Consider the following 24,811-nt stretch of genomic DNA (forward strand, 5'->3'; position numbering starts at 1 on the left):
CATTAACTTTAACAAGTAGTTAGAGAAACAACCAATTAACTAACGAAAAATATAAAGGGCTCTAATACATGAGAAGTCAATATTTCCTAAGATTAAGAACTTCAAAGGAAGAAGTTTCCCCAACCCATTAACCATCGCAGAGATGAGATCTAGATCTTGCTGGAGAAGACACAGTTCCACCTGAAAGGTAGAAAAGCTCCTCTGAAGCTGCACAGCATAATTTTCCAGAAACCTTCCATGAGCAACTTAAAAGAAATCCATTCTCTAGGGTAGAAGTAAAAGCTGTTGACACAGAAGTGTGCCACTAAGACACTGTTATAAACCTACCTGATGGAAGGTACATGAGAAGCTGTTAGCACTGGGTGCCTGGCTGCTGGGTATGGCTGCCCTCTGAGCACTGTAGGAGCCTAGTTATGGTGAAGATGTACAACCTGGAAAAGCTGTACACCATGGAAATCATATAGGCTGACACTGAGGAAGGTGAGTATTGTATTCTGCTAAGAGTCCACTAAGCAAGCACACAGAATAAAAAAAAGAACAACTTCTCTGCAGTGTCTTTCCAGTAATCTCTATTGACAAATGTTAACATTGTGCCTGTTGGTAAATGAGTAATATTTAAAAGGCCTGATCCATTTTCATACAGCAGACAAAAGAGTGCAATTTAGAGCTGAGGAGCAATAATTTGATAACCAACACAACTGCAAAATAATTATGAAAAAGAAGAACAAATTGGATGGGTAACATAACTGATTTCATAAAAGCCACAGTAATCGTATGGTTGTGGCATCAAGACAGGCACAGAGATGAAATGGAACAAAATAGACAGTCAAATAAACTTACATATGTATGGTCAACTTACTTCTGACAAAAGTCAAAAGAACAGCCATTTCAACAAATGTTGTAAGAACATCGAAATATACTACCTATGACCTACACCCAAAAAGAAACCACCATTCAATCTTCATTCCATATAAAAAAATTAATCTAATATGCATTATAGGTACCAACTACTCAGAAAGTTGAAGCAGAGGATTGCAAGTTCAAGGCCAGCTTAAGCAACATACTGAGATCTTATCTCAAAAATTAAAACAACAAAATGAAACACATTGTAATACTAAACATACAATCATAAAACATCCAGAAGAAATCAACAGAAGAGGTGATTCAAGACGGCAGATCCAAGAAAGCATAAGTACTGCTTCTCAGTGACATGGGTGAAAAAGGGATTACACTAAAATTCAATATTGGGCAGAGTGCCTTAGAGACACAGAAAATTATGATGCATTGAGCAAGCTGATGGTGGTTGCGGGAGTGGAGGCAAGACTGATTCACCACAGAGAGGAGGGATAGAAACACAATGGAGATTTGGCACAGAAAAACTAATAGATCAGAAAAGTAACTTGAATTTAGCTAGTCTAGAGGCTGCATAGCAAACTAGTGTTTAAAAAGTGCTCTGTATTTCTCAACCAGCAGATGAAAAACTAAGAAAGGTGGCATCTTCACAAGACCACAAGGCAGCTTGCTGCTATGGAAGCCCAAGAGATCATAGCAAATAAAGCCACACTGTCCTGCCAAGCACCTCAAGTGTGGCCTAGGGTGTACCTAGCAGAACATGTGTTAAATAGTCACAAAGAAAATTGTACTTAGGGGGATTCAAGTCAGAAAAATGAAAGGGAGTCCAACTCATTTTCCCTTTGAGTATGGCAGTTCACAGGACCAGCTGAAGAGGGTCAGGAATCTGAACAGGCAGGTGTGAAAACATTCAGGAATCCAAAGGCTATGTTCATGGGCAGCAGTGTGTGTCTGTGCAGGATTGTGTGTCTCACTGCCCCATAAACTGAATTCCTGGGAAACTCTCAAGATCCAGACTCCTAGCAGAGATTAGCATCTCACACCTAGGGGTGTGTTGATCTAATCTCTTCAGAGCACATACCATCAAGTAAGGCCCTGAAGGCCTTATTAGACTTAAGCCCCAGCAAACACAACTCCCCTCACAGAACTCTGAAGCACCATCCAGGGAATGCATCAATCTAGTCTGTTCCAACAAAACTCCCTTTCCATCCTACCTCATACTGGTGAGAAGGAGAGCTGAGAACTATTCCAAACAGCTTGAGTTTTAGGCCGCTCTGACTGATAGTTCAATAAGCAAACAAAAAGAGTATGTGTGTGCGCTCGTGTTTGTGTGTTTTCTCTCTCTCTCTTTCTCTCTCTCTACAGCACAAGAAGGACAGTAGGACATAGGCAGTGACCATCCATTCTCATCAACAGTTTTGAACAACTAAGTGGAGACAAATCCTCCATTTCTCATTAAAATCATTTTCCTTTTGTGCACATGCACACGCACATTCTTTCTGTGCTAACTTGGTTCATGGACATATATACATATACGTATTTGCTTATTTTTTAACTCTTTTTTAGCATGTTTTAATGTTATTTTCCTGGCTTTGCTTTTTGAAGGTTGGGTTTGGGGTTTGTTTATTTTCGTTTTGCTTATGTTCATTTCTCTTTCTCATCTTTCTTCTCCCACTTACAATCAAATTCTCTTTTCCCTTTTTCTTTTTTCTATTTTTTCACACCCCCTTTTTTTCTTTTAATTTTTTTGTAGTTGTGGATGGACAGAATGCCTTTATATTTGTTTATTTTTATGTGGTGCTAAGGATTGAACCCAGTGTCTCACACATGCTAGGCAAGTGCTCTACCACTGAGCTACAGCACCAACCCCTTTTTCCCCTTCTTGGTAACAATCACTTGCTACATCTCTTCTACATTCTCTCTGTTCACATTTTGAACATTTTAAACTCCCTTCTATATTCATAATACATTATATTTTCTCTTAATGAATGAATGTTTACCATCTTTTAGAACTAGTTGTTTTCCGTAACTACTGCCCTTACTGCTCATGTTGTTGTAATTATTACTGATATGGATGACGCAGTTGACACTTGCAATTTCTTCAACAACAGACCTAGCTTATGGTTGTTTACTGTTTTGTTGTTGGCAACTGCTGATGATACTATTCCTATTTTTATTGTAATTAATGTGGTAGTAGGCACTGGAAATTGATTTTAAGGCTATATATTGGTTGCATTGATTGCTATTGTTTGTCTGCCCCTTTTCTTTTTTTTTTTTTTTTAATAGTCTATATATAGCTATATTTTGACCTCTGAATTCCAATAGTAAAAAATATACTTCCTTTTCAAACACATTTTTGGTCACTTAGAAACTTTTTTTTTTAAATTAATTTTTATTGTAGGTTGTTCAAAACATTACATAGTTCTTGATATATTATATTTCACACTTTGATTCAAGTGGGATATGAACTCCCATTTTTACCCCATATACAGATTGCAGAATCACATCAGTTGCACAACCATTGATTACATATTGCCATTATGGTGTCTGTTGTATTCTGCTGCCTTTCCTATCCTCTACTATCCCCCCTCCCCCATCCCCTCCCCTCTTCTCTCTCTACCCCCTCTACTGTAATTCATTTCTCCCCCTTATATTTTTCCTCCTTTCCCCTCACTTCCTCTTGTATGTAATTTTGTATACCCCTGAGGGTCTCCTTCCATTTACATGCAATTTCCCTTCTCTCTCCCTTTCCCTCCCACCTCTCATCCCTGTTTAATGTTAATCTTCTTCTCATGCTCTTCGTCCCTACTCTGTTCTTAGTTACTCTCCTTATATCAAAGAAGACATTTGGCATTTGTTTTTGAGGGATTGGCTAGCTTCACTTAGCATAATCTGCTCTAATGCCATCCATTTCCCTCCAAATTCTATGATTTTGTCATTTCTTAATGCAGAATAATACTCCATTGTGTATAAATGCCACATTTTTTTTATCCATTCGTCTATTGAAGGGCATCTAGGTTGGTTCCACAGTCTTGCTATTGTGAATTGTGCTGCTATGAACATGGATGTAGCAGTGTCCCTATAGTGTGCTCTTTTTAGGTCTTTAGGGAATAGACCGAGTAGGGGAATAGCTGGATCAAATGGTGGTTCCATTCCCAGCTTTCCAAGAAATCTCCATACTGCTTTCCAAATTGGCAGCACCAATTTGCAGTCCCACCAGCAATGTACAAGAGTACCCTTTTCCCCACATCCTCGCCAGCACTTGTTGTTGTTTGACTTCCTAATGGCTGCCAATCTTACTGGAGTGAGATGGTATCTTAGGGTGGTTTTGATTTGCATTTCTCTGACTGCTAGAGATGGTGAGCATTTTTTCATATACTTGTTGATTGATTGTATGTCCTCCTCTGAGAAATTTCTGTTCAGGTCTTTGGCCCATTTGTTGATTGGGTTATTTGTTATCTTATTGTCTAATTTTCTGAGTTCTTTGTATATTCTGGATATTAGGGCTCTGTCTGAAGTGTGAGGAGTAAAGATTTGTTCCCAGGACGTAGGCTCCCTATTTACCTCTCTTATTGTTTCTTTTGCTGAGAAAAAACTTTTTAGTTTGAGTAAGTCCCATTTGTTGATTCTAGTTATTAACACTTGTTGTCTGCCCCTTTTCTGAATCTACTATGATACTATAGTTCACAGGGCAGGGACTGTACTGCTTAACTAAAATCAGCCAAAAGACAGCACACCCTGTCCCATACACAAACTGATGACTCTGAAACTTCAGTTAGACTTTAATACAAAGAATAGAAGAGGCAAAAACCCAAACTAACAATCAAGCCCCAAGTAGGAATGGACATAGATACATATACGTATTTGCTTATTTTTTAATAAGGTCCTCAGGTCCCACTCACAGACATCCACTGCTTCAGCAACAATAGAGTTAACACAAAACCTGTGGATACCACACCTACATGGGGAACTCAATCTAGATCACTCTAGGACACTTGATAAAAGAAGACCATGCCCTACAAAGATCCACACATAAAAGTAGAAGAGAAATACATCCCAACAGATATATAAAACTCAACACAAATATGAAAATACAAGGTAATACAGTTCCTCCTAAAGTTCATAATTCATCAACAACTGACTCAGAAGATATTAAGTGAATTAAAAAATCAAAGAATTAAAATAATAATTATAACAACACAGGATATGAAAGGAAAATTCAAAAGGAGATAGAGATCATGAAAGATAACCAAACAGAAATCTTGGAAATGAATGACATAATAAATCAAATAAAATGTTCAGTTGAAAGTCTAATAGAATAGACCATGCTGAGGGTAGAATCTCCAAGCCAGAAGACAGAGTAGCCCAACCTTAAACATTCACACAGTATAAAAGAAAAGTAACCATGACCTCAGAACATACAGGAACTCTGGGACAACATTAAGAGACCAAATTTAAGAATTATTGGAATTGAAGAAGATTATGAGGTGCAGGTTAATGGCATGAACAATCTCTTTAGGTAAATCATGAAAGAAAAATTTTCAAACCTTTAGAATGAGATAGACATTCAGATATAGGAGACATTCAGAACCCAAAACTGACAAGATCAAAAAGAAACTGTGGTGTACCTATGTATCCATTTATTATCCCTAAGCTTTGAATGCATCCTTCAACATATACTATACAATGAACTGAATCACTTTAAGTATTCATCCTTTGAATACTTAAATTTGTTAAGCTTGCTTGGTATAGTTGCCTAGCAATGTCAGACTATCTTGAGACTGCCCAAAGCACAAAATTCTCTACTATTCAACAAACTGAACTATATCTTCTCAAACAAGGTCTGAATGCCTTCCAAATTTGGCGTCCTTGGATATTCTACCTGGAATACCACATAAAGTTTCCTTTATGTCATAGTTAATAATTCTTGATATTAAACTTTGTTTTAATTACTATATCATATTATTCTTTATTTCCAAATTGGACACAGACTGCTATATCAAACAACAGAATGTTACTGAACAATAAAAAGTAATGATACATGCAACAACATGGGTGAATCTCAAATATTATGCAGAGTGAAAAAAAGCTAACTCCTGCCTCAAGAATTACAAATCCCATTTTTAAAAACTTTAGAAAATATACTACCTTTTATTGACAGAGCCTGGCTGGATGAAAGGACAAAAGTAATGAGGAAAGAAATCACAAAGGATCAGGATGAAAAATTTTTAAGGTAATGAGTATGTTCACTATCTTAATGGTGACAATGGGTTGACAGATAATTAATCAAATTGTACACTTCAAATATGTACAGTGTTTTACATGATGCCAATCACAGCAAAAAGTAAATTTTTTTTAAAAAAGCCACACTCTCTTAGCTGTCCCCCAAAATATATACTATATTAAAGTCTAAAAGTATATGTTACAGATATATAATCACTTAAGAGTCCAGGGATTAATATCCAGACTACAGAGAGAATGCTTAAAACTCAACAACCAAACAATAAGTTGATTGGAAAACGGGCAAAGGACTTTAACAGATATTTCCATAAAGTTATACAAATCGCCAATGAGTACGTAAAAAGATAATATCACGAATCATTATGGAAATGCAAATCAAAATCATAATAAGATACAACTTCACATCAATTAAGAAGCCTAATATCAAAATCACAGAAAATGATAAGTATTAGTGCAGAAGTGGAAATATTAGAATCCTATGTAATGCTGGTGGAAATTTAAAATAGTGTTTTCAATTTGGTAGACAATACAATGTTTCCTCAGAAAGCTAAAAAGAGAATCACCACATAATCCAGCAATTATACTCCTGGGAATTTTACAAAAGAACTGAAAGCAAAGATATTTGAATACCTATGTTTTTTGTTGGTGGTGGTGGTTGTGGTGATGGTGGTGGTAATAGTTTTGGGCACTACTGGAGATTAAACCCAGGGACTCGTAACCACCAACACAGCCATTTTTTATATTTTATTAGAGACAGGGCCACATTAAGTTGCTGAGGCTGGTTTGTCCTCCCAATCCTCCTGCTTCAGTCTCCTAAGTTGCTGGAATTACAGGAATGTGCCACCACACCCGGCTTGTATACCTATGTTTGCATCAGCATTATGTTAAGTGAAATATGCCACTCATAAATATAAGACATAAATACAAGATAATTCTACTGTAATGAAGTACTTAGAACAGAAAAAACTCATAGAGACTGAAATTAGAATAGTTCTTGCTAGGAGTAGGGGAGAAGAGAATGGGGAAGTCATTATTTAATGGATATAGAGTTTTAGTTCTGCATGATGAAAAAATTCTGTAGATAAATGGTGGTGACAATTGCACAGAAATGTAAATGTACTTAATACTACTGCACTGTACATTCACTTAAAAATAGTTAAAATGGTAAGTTGTTATGCATCTTTATCATGATTTTTAAATTTTAAATAAAGAGAAACAATAAGGAGGGAGGGAGGAAGGGGAAAAGAAATGCAGAAAACAAATAAATTATGAAAAATGATGACTCTTACTCATAATCAAAGAAATACAAACTAAAATAAAGAATCTTTCTCATCAACAGAGAAACATTAAAACTCAAGAAAACCCAGTGTCACAGAAAACATGAGGAAAAGTAAGTGTGGCAGTTGGTACAACTTTTCTGAAAAGGACTTGTTTTATGAATCAAATATCTCAAGTAAATAAAAATAATTTAATCCTTTGAGCCAACAATACTATCTCAATGAATTAATGATACCAAAAAAATAGATAAAATTCTTTGTGTGCATTTTTATATATGTATAAACACATATGTCATAGGTATCTGTATTTCTTAAAAGCTCCTCCAGGAATTCTTATATCATCCATGCCCCAAAGAATGAATACATGTATGAAAGGAACTAACATCTCTTTAGCAACTTTTGTAAATTTATTACTATAACAACAAATATATTACCATGTTTAACCAAAACACATTAAAAGCTAAATAGGACGTTTTAAAAGTCCTCATATTCTAAAACATTTGTAGAAAAGGTCTTAAAGGTAATTTTCATTTTATATTTGTAAGTTAACAGATTTCATGTTCTCTTTGTTATCAAAAGAAAAACTTATTACAAAATAAATAAAACTGTTTACATGTGTACATATTTATAGATATTTACACAACAAAACCAAAAACTTTGGTAGAATCTATAGGAATCAGGACCCGGTGAAAGAGTAGTTACTTAAGGGGGGATGTGCCCCTGTGAACTATATCATGTCTCTGGCAGGGTGGGGAGTGGGGGGGGGGGCGAATTGGGGGGGGGGGCACCAGCCTGTTTTCTCTCTCTCCTGCCATAGTTGTCATTGACATATTAAAAATCCCTACCCTTAGCTGGGGGTGGTGGTGGTTCATGCCTGTAATCCCAGCAGCTGGGAGTCTGAGGCAGGAGGGTCGCAAGTTCAAAGCCAGCCTCAGCAACTTAGCAAGGCCCTAAGTAACTCAATGAGACCCTCTATCTAAATAAATTTTTTTTTTTTAAAGGGTGTAGGATGTGGCTCAGTGGTTAAGTGCCCCTGGACTCACTCCCCAGTACAAAAAAAAAAAATAAAAAACCTATCCTCTTAAAAAAAAAAAAAAATATGGTAGCCATTAGCCATATATAACCATAGAGCATTTGAAATATTGTTAGTGACAGCAAATAATTTTTTATTGTTTAATTTATATAGCCATATATGCCAAATGGCTACCATTTTTATGATTTCTGCTCCCTTAACCAGTATCAATAGCTAAAGCAACTTCTGTTTCCTATTCATGCACTCCCCCACCTTCTTTAAAACCACCAAATTAATAAGATAGCAGTTATTTATCATTCATTATTTACTGAGTAACTTCCTACCTGCCAAACACTATGCAGAACACACAAAATCCCCTTACAAAGTTCACAGTCTACACTTACCAAACAATTCTACCCACATGAGCAACTATTTAGCCTTAATTTATATTTATTCTTCTTAAAGGGATCATCTGATATTTACAGTATCACTTATGAAAATATTTTTTGTTTTAATTAAAACAGCCATATATAATAGGTTTAATCATTTATTATTTTACAAATCTGATCAATATTTCTCCTCCCTAAGAAAGATTATTGTAATCATTGATTATTGATTTAGTGGTGCTAGCCTTGAGCATGTAAGGCAAGTACTCCACCACTGAGCTGCATCCCCAATGCAAGAAGGTTATTTTATGGGACAGATATTAAATTATTAATATGATGTCATATTCTGTATTAAACGCACAATTAATTTAATATAGCCTGGAGGCATACTAATGCATTAAGTGTGCACAAATTTTTAACGTATTGAGCAGTTTAAAAAAAATCTTAAAAAAGCCTACAAGAAAGTCTAAAATAAGTCATTTTCTTATATACATTGGTAAAACGGCATTTTTATCCCTTTCATTCCATGAAGATACAAAAAAGGGGAGGTAATCTTAAGAGTTTCTTCATGTCAAATAATGAATTTTCTTTAATATTTATTTTTTAGTTATATGTGAACACAATATCTTTTTTTTTTTTTAATGTGGTACTGAGGATTGAACCCAATGCCTCATGCATGGTAGGCAAGCGCTCTACCTCTGAGCCACAACCCCAACCCCTCAAAATAATGAATTTTCATTGCTACCAATACAAGAAAGATTTGTGTTCATGGACCCCAAAGAGAAAATTTTTGATAACTCTTTTCTAATCCCTTGACTAAATCACCATAACTGTATATAATGGAGAAGTATAGCCTTTTGGGGGTGGGGGCGGGTACCGGGAATTAAACTCAGGGGCACTCAACCACTGAGCCACATCCTCAGCCGTATTTTGTATTTTTTATTTAGAGACAGAGTCTTACTGAGTCGCTTAGCACCTCACTGTTGCTGAAGTTGGCTTTGAACTCAAATTCCTCCTGTCTCAGCCTCCTGAGTTGCTGGGATTACAGACATGTACCACCACACCCAACAAGAAATACAGACTTCTTTAAGAGGAAAAGTAAACTCTTTAGAATTGTATATATGGTAACTTAAAATAAATAGATATACCACTTACAATATATAAATGTCCCATTTTTAAAACCATAAATAAAAACTAATTAGATCTTTAAACTGTTGTGACTGTCTTTCACAGCTTCTGGCAAACACAAAATGACCTGAAAGAAATTTATGATGACCCCGAGATGCCCTGAGGAATGCCAAGAGAGGCGCCACTGACCCCTTTTGACTCCCTTTTGAGGTTCTCTTCCTGAGTGAGGATTGTTAAGTTCCTCTCAGGTCTGACTACTTTTTGTACCAAGAGCCTTGATCTTTTGAATCCAGGGTTAGTTGATGCTATAACAGAACATATGATCTTTGGGGGTTTGTTGTAGTTAATGCAGCACAGTCAAGAGTCACAGTTTTAAAAGTAACTGATGACAGTTGCAGTAAATAGCAATTACTGCAGGCTGCATGAACTGTGGCTTTCGAATTCAAGGGCTCTGAGTTCAGTCCTCTTATTTGTTTTTTATCTTATGTGTTTAGGTAGGGGAAAATCATTGACTAAGTTGGTCAAGGTGATCTCAATTAGTCAAGGTGTCTAAGAAACAAAGCTAACTCAACAGTAGACTCCAAGTATTTATTATTGCATCTGAGTTCTTCCACTGAACATCTGGTCAAGAGCATTTATCTTAGCTAACAATATTTACCCAATGCTTGACCTACATTGGCAATACCTACCCTATTTATTACTTAATTTATACCCATTTTCCTCCAGATTATGGACTAAAGTTCTACTTTAGACATTTTCCTTTGGCCTTCTTAGGTTTTGGTATTCTCATAGTATTTCATGGTATTTCTAAAATGAAATAAAATTTCATAGTACTTCTAAATTTTTAATTATAACTTTTATTACAAATATAATTTCCCAAAATCAAAAATCTCTTGAATTCTCAATTATCATAATATATATTTTCCTTAACTAGATTACAATGATGAAAACCATCAAGCCTTAAAACTAATGAATTCTTGATTCTTAAGTGTTGAGATATATTCCTTTATAATGCAAATATACTTTCCTGGCATAGTCTTTACAAAATTGAATTACCTAAAATCTACTCATATCTCACTCAAACCTGAACCCTGGCACTCCTTCATTCTAAAACAGAATCCAACCAATAAAATAAATGAAAACAGTAAATAAGAAACAGAAACATACACACATATAAATAAACGTATAATAAAGGTATAATAGTGTGGTACAAATAATATAACTACGCTTATTTTAGACTGGGTGATTAGGAAAAGCTCTGAGATGGTCTACTAATAATCTCTAAGGTAACATGTCATCATACAATGCTATCACTATAGAAATTCAGTTTTTAACTTAACAAAACATAAGAAAACTACTACTGCATTTACTGACTGATATATAAAATGTCCTTTAGAATCTAGAATTCGGTAATTAAAAACTCAGTGTCCAACTACAATTGTCAAGTAACTTATTAGTACACCAAAAAATCAAAGTTATTGTTTTTAAGTCACCCCCTTCCCTAAGCAGCACTTTTCAAAAAAAACTCAAAATACAAAATGTATATAATAAACTATCTCATAAGTATAACTTTCCTAGGATTCTTAAGAATGTTTCAACTTTTGTAAGTCATTACTAAATGGTGGTATAGTAATAAATATTTTTAAATAGATTTATCTTCTTGTGCCAGGTACAGTGGCACACACCTATAATCCTTGCAGCTCGGGAAGCTGAGGCAGGAGGATTGCCAATTCAAAGCCAGCCTCAGCAACTTAGTGAGGCCCTAAGCAAATTAGCAAGATCTGTCTCTAAATAAATTATAAAAAGAAAAGGCTGGGTATGTGGCTCAGTGATTGAGTTCAATCCCGAGTACCAAAAAAAAAAAAAAAAAAAAAAACAGATTTATCTTCCTTTTGTTCTTCAATTCCCTCAAATCAGCAACTTAGAACCTAAAGCAACCTAAAGCTTTGTGTAACTTTGTGTATCTTCAATCACCTGGTGTACAATTTGTAATGAAAATTTATTGATGTAACTCAGAGCTGCACAGGGGCATAATGGAACTCTCCCATATGTCCAGCTACTAGGTAGAATGAGGCAGGAGTGCACTGAGTTGGAGGCTATCCTAGGCAACTTAGCAAGACCCTGCTTCAAAACAAAATAAAAGATTGGGCGTGTAGCTCAGAGGAAGAATGCCCCTGGATTCAAGCCTCAGTAAGGGGAGCAGGAGCCAGATTTATGAGAGAGCTTAGTTTCAAATAAGGTATTTAGACCACAGATCTTTCTTATTTGAGTAAGAGTTCAAGAACTCAGTATATCAGACAGAAAATTCCTCTATTAGTTCTGCTTTCCAAATCCATCAGTATACCAAAGAATTCAAATATGCCCTTCTTTTTGAGCCCATTCCTAACCTTCTATTTTAGAAATGATTCATTACTCCCCTTCCTATGTGTTACTTTCCTGAGTTGTACAAACTTCAGTTGCACACTATGAAAGAATAAATTTCACACAGCTCAAAACATTTCATACATTCCAGATTAACATCTTCAAACGAACTTCAGAACACACTAAATTCATTAATGAGTTTTTCCATGAAGCTCTGTCATCTCACACACTACAGAAACTGGGAAAAGAGATATCAAGTAGAACTTCCTTGCAGTTTAGGGTGACAGTTGTCACAAAGTACTTAGGAAAAGAACTGTGTGAATCACTTGGTCAATATAAGTCCTAATGCATTGTTTTTTAATCATTTAAGGGAAAAAAAAGAATTCCATTTTTCAAAATTTAGGGGGAAAAGTTAATTTTCCCTATAGGATAAAATAATAAAATGTCCTTAAAAAGAAAAAAAGGAGAAGAAAAATAGAGGGAAACAGACTGAGGCCTATGAACTTGAGTCAAGAATATGGTACAAACACAAAAAAGCAAAATCAAAGGACAAGGAAAAGCTAAATACACCAGGATATATGTCACTTCCCTTAGTACAATAAGACCAACTGCCAATCTGACCAACCATGCAATGAAAAAAGTATTATGGTCAAAAATACAAGGTAGCAGAAAGGGAAACACTACCAATTGAGTAAAGAAAAGAATTCAATTAAAAAATAAATTATGATCACACCTTTATAAAGAAAAATCTGCATATAAGAAAGATCTAGAAGTCTTAACATCAACATGGCAACTACAGTCATGTTAAATTTTGGGGGAAAGAAGAATAATTATTTCAATAAAAAGCTCTTTATCTATAATGTAGTGATTTTTAATGTGAAGGTTTACATTTAATTTATATCAATCTCTTTTTTTTCTATTTCAACTTCACCAAGATATTAAAGGAATAAATTCATGATATGAATTCTTTTTATCACATCACAGAAAATGTTAGGATTACAATACCCTATTCTCTCTTCATAAAAACAATTAGTAGACAATTCACTAATTGAGAAACACAATATAAATGACTAATATAATTAATTGATTCCAAAAATATAAATATCACACAGGGCTTTAATAACCATGCTCAGCATCATCAGCATAGTTACCTGAAGTAAAATTAGTAAAACCTGTCATAAGCCTACACACTCAGACATACTATGAAAACAATTTTTGTTTGTTTGTTTGTTTTGTTTTTTGTTTTTGTTTTTACTTTTGGTATGGTCTAAGAATAAAAAACTGGAACTTTGGTTCTCAAACATAGGGGGAAAAAGGTGTCTGTTGCTCCAAAACTACATTTATAAACAGAAGAACAAAGAACTATGGATCACTTTCTTCTGAAAAAGTTCTTTAATCTTTCTTCCATATTAGAATGTATTTCCCCAAAATGTGCAAATCTAATGTCAGAAAAAAATAAAATTCCTAATAAACCATACTGCCATATCAAAGAATATTATATATAGCAAGTCTTTATCATTAAAAATTGTCAAAAAACAGGTTTGAAAAAACCAACTCTCAATCAGGTCCAAACACAAAGAGCTTGTAATTGATCATTTTCATCCTCACAATAAGAAAAACGCTGAAAATCAATAACTCTTCATAGATCAATTACAGAATTGAGGTCAGAGGGCAAACTACTGCCCTGAAACCTGGAGTCCTAGGTAGACAGAGACAGGGAATCACAGTGTGCAGGGAGCAGAGGCTCTTGCCTAGAGCCAGCCTCAAAAGGAATACTTTAAACTACAGTTGACAAATTGCTAATAACTCAGTAAAACTAGCTTGACATAAAAAACTGTGAGAGGCCCCAATCCTATAAGGATCCCCATACTTTTGAGCTCTATCAGGTTGTCACAAGTTTTGAGAGAAAAAATATCATTCTACATGCAGCAGGGGAGGAAAAGAGGAACCATTTTGAAATATACCAAAAGCTCTGTGTCCTTCTTAGGGAATTTCCAAAAAGAAAACTATTTTAAAAGAACTTAACCAACTGGGGCTTTAGATTACTACCTACCTACTAGGGTTTTACAGTGTTTCACCAACCTAAATAAAGGAAAACAGGCAGCTCCAGCCCCATCTATCCTTTGTTACTGGGAAAGAGACCCAACCCAGGCTCACAAGAATGAGATCTAATAACAGAACTTTTCCCCTCACCCTTCTCCTCTTATCACTGCATCAAAATAACTCCTGTAGAGTAACAGGAGATTACAACTAAAAGAACTACAAACTTCAGACCCCACTTTAAGCTCTCTCCACAAGAATCCAAAGATAACAAAGCAAACAACAACAAGAAATTTTAGCCTCTGATATCACACCTACAGCAATAGTAAACACAGATTGGCTCTTAGCCTCATAAACATAAAACCTCATATTAAAGGACTATTACCTCAGTGTCTTTTACCATGTCTGTTTATCAACAGAATAGTTCAACACATTGTTAAGACCAAAAAACACAATGAAGAAGAAAATAGAAAAAGAAAGGGCTGAAGAGGGGTAAGGAAGAAAGGGGAAGGGGAGGGAAGAGGGGGAGAGGAGGAGAGGAGGAGAGGAGGAAGAGAAAGAACCCCTGCCTCAAAAACAAACTCAGCTATGACCAGAGGACTCAGAATTACCAACAAAAATTTAAGCAAATATACTAACAGCCCTGATGGGAAAAGCAGGCAATATGGAAAAACAGATGGAAACTCTTAAGAAAAAAAAAAATGAAAAGAAAACGCTACACTATAACAAATAGTTAATAATGTCTTCAATGACAGAAAAGGAACCAGGATGATCAGAGAACACCAAGGAAGATAAATACCAAAATAGTTACACAAAGGTATATGATATAAAATTCCCAAAAATTAGATAAAGAGAAAATCTTCCAAGAGGCAAGAAACAAATGAAACAAAACAAAAAAACACCCCTGGAAAAGGACAAGTATTACTTTAAACTTTCTCTTCAGAAATCATAGAAGCAAAAAAGAATGTATGACTATTTCAAGTGGTCAAAGGGGGGGGGGGGACACCAAGCTAGACTTGAGTACCCTTCAAAATTATTCTTCAGAAGTAAATGAGAAATAAAAGACTTGCTCAGACAGACAAAACTTGAAGGAAATGAAATCCGGTTGACTTGTTTTTCAAGAAATGTTAAGTTTTTCTGAAGAAGAAACTACCCTAATAAACTGGAAATAATTAAGGTTAGAGTCCAAATCAATAAAATTGAAAATAAGAAAACAATACACAGGATCAAAGCAAGAAAGAATTGGTTCTTTGAAAATGTAAATAAAATTGACAAACCCTTAGCGCAACCAGCCAAAAAAAGAGTAAAAAGAAGCAAATCAACAAGATCAGAGATTTAAAAAAAAAAAAAAAAAAAAAAAGGAGATACACCACAGATCCCTCTAAAATCCAGAGGATTTCTATTTTTAAAATTTATACACCAATAAACTGGAAAATCTGGAATACCTGAACAAATTTCTAGACACATGGAACCAGGAAGACATAGAAATCCTAAATAGAAATATCAAGTAATGAAATTGGAACATCAATTAAAAGCCTTCCATAAAAGAAAAGCCCTGGACACACTGGATTCTCAGCTGAATTCTACCAGAACTTTACATAAAAACAAACACCAGTCTTTCCAATACCCTTCATGTTGAAAATTCTAGAGAAGCTAGGAATCAAAGGAACTTACCTCAAAATTATAAATGCCATTTATTGGTGTCAATATACCTTATATATAATCAGAGATATGATAAATTTATGGTATAATATGTGTATTAAGAATTGTAATGCAAAATAAATAAATAAATAATAAAATAAATGCCATTTATGAAAAGCCAACATCATATTAAATAAAAAAAAAAAGCATTTCTATTAAAATCAGGAACAAGACAAGGCTGCCTACTCTCATCACTTCCATTCTACATAATTCTCAAAACATTAGCTATAGCAATCAAGCAAGAAGAGGAAATTAAAGGGATACAAATAGAAAAGGAAGTCAAATTATTTATTTGCTGACAATATAATCCTATATCTACAAGATCCAAAAACTCCACCAGAAGATTTTTAGAACTTATAAATGATCAACACTCACAAATCAATAGCTTTCCTATATTCCAACAGTGATTCAGTCAAGGGAAAAAAAAAAATCAGGAAAACCATCCCATTCAAAATAACCTCAAAAAATTGAATAAATAAAATACTTGGGAGGTAATCTAATAAGGGAAAAAAGACCTCTATAATGAAAATTATAGAACACTGAAGAAAGAAATTGAAGTAGACCTTAGAAATGGCATCCCATGTTCTTAGATATGCAGAATTAACAGTGCCAAAATACTCAAACTACCAAAAGGAATATACAGATTCAATGCGATACCCGTCAAAACACCAATACTGTTCTTCACAGAATCAGAAAAAAACAATTCTTAAATTCATTTGGAAAAATAAGAGACCCAGAATAGCCAAAGCATTACTAACCAAAGAGGAGTGAAGCAGGAACCATCACAATACCTGATCTGGAATTATATTACAGCTATAGTATCAAAAACAGCATCGTGGTAAGCATCAAAATAGACATGAATACAAATAGAATAGAATAGAAATACAGAAACAAACGCACAAACTATAGATGTCTGATACTTGACAAGGGTGCCAAAAATATATCATAAAGAAAAAATATTTTTTAACAAATGGTGCTGGGAAACCTGGACAGCTAAGTGTAGAAAAATGAAATTAGACCCTGCACAAAACTCAAATCTAAATGGAACAAACACTTAGGAATTAGCTCAGAAACCTTACAAATGCTAGAAGAAAACAAAGAATCAACATTCCATCATCTAAGTGCTAATAGTGACTTCCTTAGCAAGATCACCAAAGCACAAGAAATAAAACCAACAATTAATAAGTGACATGCCATTAAACTAAAAAGCTTCTGCACAACTAAGGAAATAAGATTAAGAAGAGTGTGAAGAGACAAACTACAGAATGGGAGCAACTCCTCAGATAGGGGATTAATTTCCAAAATATATAAAGAACTCAAAAAACTTGACACACACACACACATACACACCAAAAAAATAATAATAATAACCCAATCAATAAATGGGCAAAAGAACTAAACAGATGCTTCTTAGTAGAAGAAACACAAGTCAATAAATATATGGAAAAAATGTTCAATATCTCTAGCAATCAGGGAAATGCAAATCAAAACTAAGATTTCATCTCACTCCAGTCAGAATGGCAAAGATCTAGAATACAAAGAACAATAAATACTGGCACAGTTTTAGGTAGAAAGGAATATGTACATTGTTGGTGGGAGTGTACAACCACTATGGAAAGCATTTTGAAGATTCCTCAAAAAACTAGAGATGGAACCACCATATGACCCAGCTATCCCACTCATTTTCCCAAAAGATCTGAGGACAGCATACTACAGTAACACAGCAACATCAATGTTTATAGCAGCACAATTCACAACAACCAAATTATAGAATCAACCCAAATGCCAGTCAATAGATGAGTGGATTAAGAAACTATTTTTATATATACAAAGCAGTTCTACTCAGCCATTAAAAAGAATGAAATTGTGGCACTTGCCTGTAAATTGATAGAAATGGAGAATATCAAGCTAACTGAAATTAGCCAAACTCAAAGGTAGAATGTTTTCTCTCATAAGCAGAAGTCAGAGTAAAATAGAGGAAAGGGGAAGGGAATGATTAGATTACAGAAGGAACCAACTGAATACAAAAGGAAGCCAAGCAAACTAGAGGAAGAAGGGAAATGGATGGGAGGGGAAAAAAGAAGAAACATAGGTTACAAAGAACTGAAATTGATTTCTATGCATGTAATGAGTTTGTCAGGATCAACCCAATTATTGTGTATAAACGTAAAGCTCTAATTAAAAAAAAAGCAGGTCTTTTAAGATAAGGAAAATTATGTGCAGCAAAAAAAATTGTATTATATAAAGAGTATAAAGAAGAAATAAGATAAAATTAAAAGTTTTTACCTTTCTTATTCTTAACTGATCCAACATAAGAATTTGTTAAAAAATAATAAAATAGATTGAGTATCCCATATCCAAGATTGCTAGGACCAGGGCATTTCAGATTTGGAATTTTTTTCAGGTTTCAGAATATTTACATACACACACATACACACATACACACACATACACACACACACACAATGAAGTATCTTGGGGAGAGAACCCAAGACTAAACACAAAATTCATCTGTTTCATATACATAGAAGATGCTCAAAGGTAATTTTATTCAATACTGTTTATGACACTCTGTTTTGACTATGACCTGTCAAAAGAGGTCATAAGTAGATTTTTTCACTTGTAGCATTATGTGTGCACTTTGAAATGTCTGATTTTTTAAGCATTCCAGGTTTTGGATTTTAAGATTAGAAATGCTCAAACTCAAGCAACATTTTGCTGAGGGTTAATTCTGCAAAAAGATATGACTTTCTTTACAACACAATGTCAAAATACAAAAGGTCAGATTCAAGATGGTGGGCCAGAGGGAGACAGTATTCTGTGTCGCTCTGTGACCTGGGACTCAAAGTAGTGAGAATACTGCTTCTATGCAAGCCATATTCCTGCTCTGCGGAGGAATCATGGTCACTGTGCCTGTCCAGGATTCCAGGCCTCAGCGACAAGAGTAGGTCTCCCAACTACTCGCCCACATAAGACTACTGGGTACCCAAGGGGGACCATAAGTACCTGTGCAGAACTTCTGGCCATCCACCGGAGCAGAAATTACAAACGCCACTCTGACACCTGGCAGCTTTGCACACTCAGGAACTCTGGCCACCACTCCTGTGTGGATGCCCACCTAACAACGTGTGGCTCCCACTGTAGCCCCCATCTTGGGACTCTGCAGCAGCGGAGATAGTCCCCTACACACAGTAGCCTGCTTGCACCAGAGAACTTCACACAGGCTCTGAAGTCAACCAACAGATACACACTAGACACCACAAAGCTCATCTCTAAACTCATCCTCCAAAGCCATAGTCCAGCTCCACCCACCCAACCTGACACCCCATCGCTGAAAGCAAGAGCCTCATTGGGTCACATTCACCACCATCTTCAGTGGTGGCAACTCCCAGTTTGGAACTCCAACTGGTCAGGTACCCAGTTTTTAACTATCCCCATTCCCCTGCAGCCGCTACCCCCACACAGTGACACCCCAGATACCTTCACCATCCTGAGGGCAGAGTGCTGAGAGCCATTGCCAAGTAGAAATGACGCATGGCAATTTCTTTGTCAGCCTACCCAATGTTGCTTAGAGGGAGGACTCTCCATTGTGGAAATGGGCTTGCCTTGAACCCAGGTCATTTGCAGTGACATTGCATGAATGTTTGAGAAAGGTGACCCTGCTCAAGGACCAGGGTGGATCCGGGTTTAGGGAGGATCCTGCTGGATTAGGGTGGGCCCAGGTTTAGGGTGTATTCTGCTGGGAATAGGGAGTATCCTGCTGCCTCTAGGGCCCGCTCCTTGTGTTTAGAGGGTTCCAGGTTTAAGGTGGACCCTGCTGGGAATAGGGCGTACGTATCTTGCTGCCTCAGGCGCCCGCCCGCAACTTGAGTTCCCATTGAGTTCTCAGGGATTCAGAAAGTATTTTGGGATGCAGAGCAGAGTGCTGGTAGATTTTCCCAGAATGTGCATGTAGAGTGCTGGTAGATTTTCCCAGAACGTGCCTGTAGAGTGCTGGTGGATTTTCCCCAGAACGTGCGTGTAAAGTGCCGGTGAGAGTTTCGGGAATAAAGAATTGCTGTTTGAATCTACAAGGCTGTGAGTGGCTCATGATTTTGTGCCCAGCCAGACTGCGGCAGCAGAGATACCAGCTAACAACAGACAACCCCACCCATTGGATAAGAAGAGAAGCAGAAAATATACTGATCTCCAACCAAAACAATCCCTGTTTCTTACTTCATGATTCTTCTTTCCTTTTCCTCTCTATTGTCCCACTCTCACATCCCCAACATGTGAAACCAAGTACTCTGCATGAATTAGGATTTTGAGGACTGGAACAGTTGAATAGTATATTACTGTTGTGTTATATATTCTTTTTTTCTTCTTCTTTTTTGTATCTCCCTAATATTTTCTACTATTTTAACATTTTTTTAATTTTTCTTAATATATATGTGGGTTTGTTTTATGTACTCTACTGTCTTCCCACTTACTTTTCTACCCCAAAATTACTTCCGCTCCCTTCTCCTCCTACTAATCTTCCTCTTTAGATTTCACTTTCACACTTTCTAAGATATAATAACTCTATATCCTCACCTCCTAGCTCCTCGGCATATCATCCTACTCCTCACCCCCAGTTCTTTGTCCATGATCAGAAACTATAAACCCTTTTACAAACCTACTGAGTATATTGTAGATAATAATTGAATTCAAAATTTCAGTACATTGTAACCAAACTATAAATGTCTTAATAGCAAACATTCGTTTTTAAGGAGTATATTGTTTATATTGGGATTGGTTAACATTGTCCTTCACCTCAAAGGAGAGGTATTGGATCCCTACAGGGGCACTATAAGCCAATAGGATAAAAAACTTAATGCCTCAGATCCACAGTGCTAGAAGGGAAGACACATAAGCAATATAAAAAGACAAGGAAAGAAAGTGCCCCAAACAAATCAAGACACCACATTATTAGAATCCATGGCAAGCACAGCAGAAGAAATTACAGAGAAGGAGTGTAGGATGTACATAATTAAAATGTTCTGCAAATTAAAGGATGATATAACAGAGGAAATGCAGGCAGCAAAAGAATGTTTTGACAAAGAGCTACATAAACAAATACAGGAAGCAAAATATTACTTTAATAGGGAAATAGAGGTTCTAAGAAAATTAAAGAAAAAAAACAACAACGCAGTAATCCTTGAAATGAAAGAAACGACAAACCAAATGAAAAGTTCAATTGAAAGCATCACCAACAGATTAGAAAAATTGAAAGACAGAACCTCAGACAATGAAGAGAAAATACATAATCTTGGAAAAATGTAGACCTCGCAATGAAAATGGTAAAAAAAAAAAAAAAAAAAAAAAACAGGAGCAGAAAACTCAAGAACTATGGGATAACATAAAAAGACCAAATTTAAGAGTTATTGGGATAGAGGAAAGAATAGAGTTGGAATGAGCAATTTATTCAATAAAATAATATCAGAAAATTTTACAAACATGAAGAATGGATTGAAAAACCAAATTCATGAGGTGTACAGAATACCAAATGTACAAAATCACAACAGATCCACTCCATTCATTATAATGAAAATGCCTAACATACAGAATAAGAAGAGAATAATAAAAGTCACAAGAGAAAGGAATAAGATTACACATAGGAGAAAACCAATTAGATTATGTGCAGATTTTCCCTGAAATCTAGAAGATCCTAGAACAACATATATCAAGCTCTAAAAGAAAATGGATGCCAACAAAGACTCTTATATCCAACAAAATTAAGCTTTAGATTTGATGATGAAATAAACACTTTCCATGATAAACAAAAGTTAAAAGAATTTTCAACTCGAAAGCCTGCACTATAGAACATCCTTGGCAAAATATTCCATATGAAGAGGAATTGAAAAACAAAAATGAAAATCAGCAAAGGGAGGTATTACACTAAAGGAGAAACCAACCCAAGTTAAATATCAAAAACAAACAAATATGGCTGGGAATACAAATCATGTCTCAGTAATAACTGTGAATGTTAAAGGCGTAAACTCAACACTCAAAAGACATACACAGGCAGATGGGACTTAAAAAAAAAAAAAAAAAAAAAAAAAAAAGACCCAGAACTATGCTGCCTTCAATAGACTCATCTCATAGGAAAAGACATACACAGACTGAAGGTGAAGGGTTGGAAAAAATCATACCACTCATATGGACTGCAGAAGCAAGCAGGGGTTTCCAACCTCATATCAAATAAAGTAGACATCAAGCTAAAGTTAATCAAAAAGGATAAAGAAGGATAATTCATCCTGCTTAAGGAAACAATTCATCAACAAGACATAACAATAATAAATTCATATGCCCCAAAATATAGGCCATCTACATTCATCACAAACTCTTCTCAAGTTCAAGAGTCAAATAAACCTCAATAATTCTCAGTGACTTTAACACACCTCTTTCACCACTCGATAGATCTTCCAAACAAAAGCTGAACAAAGAAACTACAGAACTCAATATAATACAATCAATAACTTAGGTTTAACTGACATCTATAGAATATTTCATCCTTTAGTAAACAAATATACTTTCTTCTCAGCAGCACTTCTTTTCTTCTCTAAAAAAGACCAGATATTATGCCACAAAGCACCTCTTAGCAAATAAAAAAAAATAGAGATACTACCTGCATTTTATCAAATCATAAGAATGAAACTAGAAATCAATGGTAAAATAAAAGATACTCCAACATCAGGAGACAAAATAATGTTACTGAATGAACAATGGATTGCAAAAGATATCAAGAAGGAGATTAAAAAATTCTGAGAGGTAAATAAGAAGATATATACAACATATTGAAATCCCTGGGATACTATGAAAGCAGTTCTAAGAAGAAAGTTCATTGCATGGAGTGCAATCCTTAACGGAAGAAAAGTGTCAACAAATACATGATTTAACATTAATCTCAAAGCAAAAAATTGGTTCTTTGAAATAAGTAAATAAAATTAACAAAGCTTTAGCCATGCTAATAAAGAGGAGAGAAAACTCAAATTACTAATATACTTGATGAAAAAGGAAATATCACAACAGACACTACAGAAATACCGAAGATAATTAGAAATTATTTTGAAAACTTTTACTCCAATAAAATAGAAATATTGAAGGCATCAACAAATTTTTAGAGTCATATGATTTGCCCAAATTGAATCAAGATGATATACAAAATTTAAACAGATCAATTTCAAGCAATGAAATGAAAGACACTATCAGAAGCCTACCAACCAAGAAAAGCCCAGAATCAGATGGATACACAGCCAAGTTCGACAAGACCATTAAAGGATAACTAATACCAATACTCTTCAATTTATTTCAGGAAATAGAAAAAGAAGAAGCATTTCCAAACACATTCTATGAGGCCGATATCACCCTGATTCCAAAATCAGGCAAAGACACATCAAAGAAAGAAGACTTCAGACCAATATCTCTAATGAACATAGATACAAAACTTCTCAATAAAATTCTGACAAATTAAATACAAAAAATATCAAAAAGATAGTGCACCACAATCAAGTGGGGTTCATCCCAGGGATGTAAGGTTGGTTCAACATAAGGAAATCAATAAATGTAATTCATCACATGAATAGACTTAAAAAAAAGAACCATATGATCATCTCAATAGATGCAGAAAAAGCATTTGAAAAAATACAACACTCCTTCATGTTTGAAACACTAGAACAACTAGGGATAACAGAAACATATCTCAACATTGTAAAAGCTATCTATGCTAAGCCCCAGGCCAAAATCATTCTAAATGGAGAAAAATAGAAAGCATTCCCTCTAAAAACTGGAATAAGACAAGAATGCCCTCTTTCACCACTTCTATTCAACATAGTTCTTGAAACACTGGCCAGAGCAATTAGACAGATGAAAGAAATTAAAGGGATACAGATAGGAAAAGAAGAACTCAAATTAGCACTATTTGCCCAAGATATAATTCTATACCTAGAAGACCCAAAAAATTCCACCAGAAAACTTCTAGAACTACTAAATGAATTCAGCAAAGTAGCAGGATATAAAATCAACACCCATAAATCAAAGACATTTCTGTATATTAGTGACAAATCCTGTGAAAGGAACCGAGGAAAACTATCCCATTTAAATAGCCTCAAAAAAAAAAAAAAATATTTGGGAATCAACGTAACAAAAGAGGTGAAAGACCTCTACAATGAAAACTACAGAATGCTAAAGAAAGAATTAAAAAAGACCTTAGAAGATGGAAAGATCTACCTTGCTCTTGGATAGGCAGAATTAATATTGTCAAAATGACCATACTACCAAAACCACTATACAGATTTAATGCAATTTCAATCGAAATCCCAATGACAATCCTCATAGAAATAGAAAAAGTAGTCATCTGGAAAAATAAGAGACCCAGAATAGCTAAAGCAATTCTTAGCAGGAAGAGTGAAGCAGGTGGCATCACTATACCAGACCTTAAACTATATTACAGAGAAATAGTAACAAAAACAGCATGGCACCAAAACAGACTAGAAGATCAATGATACAGAATAGAGGACACAGAGACTAACCCACAAAACTACAATGATAGTATATTAGGCAAAGGGGCCAAGAACATGCATTGGAGAAAAGATAGCCTCTTCAACAATGGTGCCGAGAAACCTGGAAATCCATATGCAACAAAATAAAATTAAAGCCCTACCTCTCAGCATGTACAAAACTCAAAATGTATTAATAGATATATTATATAAATTGATATATTTGTACTAACTATAGTATACATAATATTGATGTAATAATTATATATATTAATGATGTAATATATCAATATATTA

General features: G+C 35.1%; 1 protein-coding gene across 3 annotated transcripts in view; it reads right to left on the reverse strand.

The window, feature by feature from the left end:
• Positions 1-24,811, reverse strand: part of Fut8 (fucosyltransferase 8) — a 316,775-nt gene that overhangs the window by 231,340 nt on the left and 60,624 nt on the right. The gene's annotated exons all lie outside the window — the stretch shown is intronic.

Source organism: Callospermophilus lateralis, chromosome 3, assembly GCF_048772815.1.
Source record: "Callospermophilus lateralis isolate mCalLat2 chromosome 3, mCalLat2.hap1, whole genome shotgun sequence".
Classification (NCBI taxonomy): Eukaryota; Metazoa; Chordata; class Mammalia; order Rodentia; family Sciuridae; genus Callospermophilus; species Callospermophilus lateralis.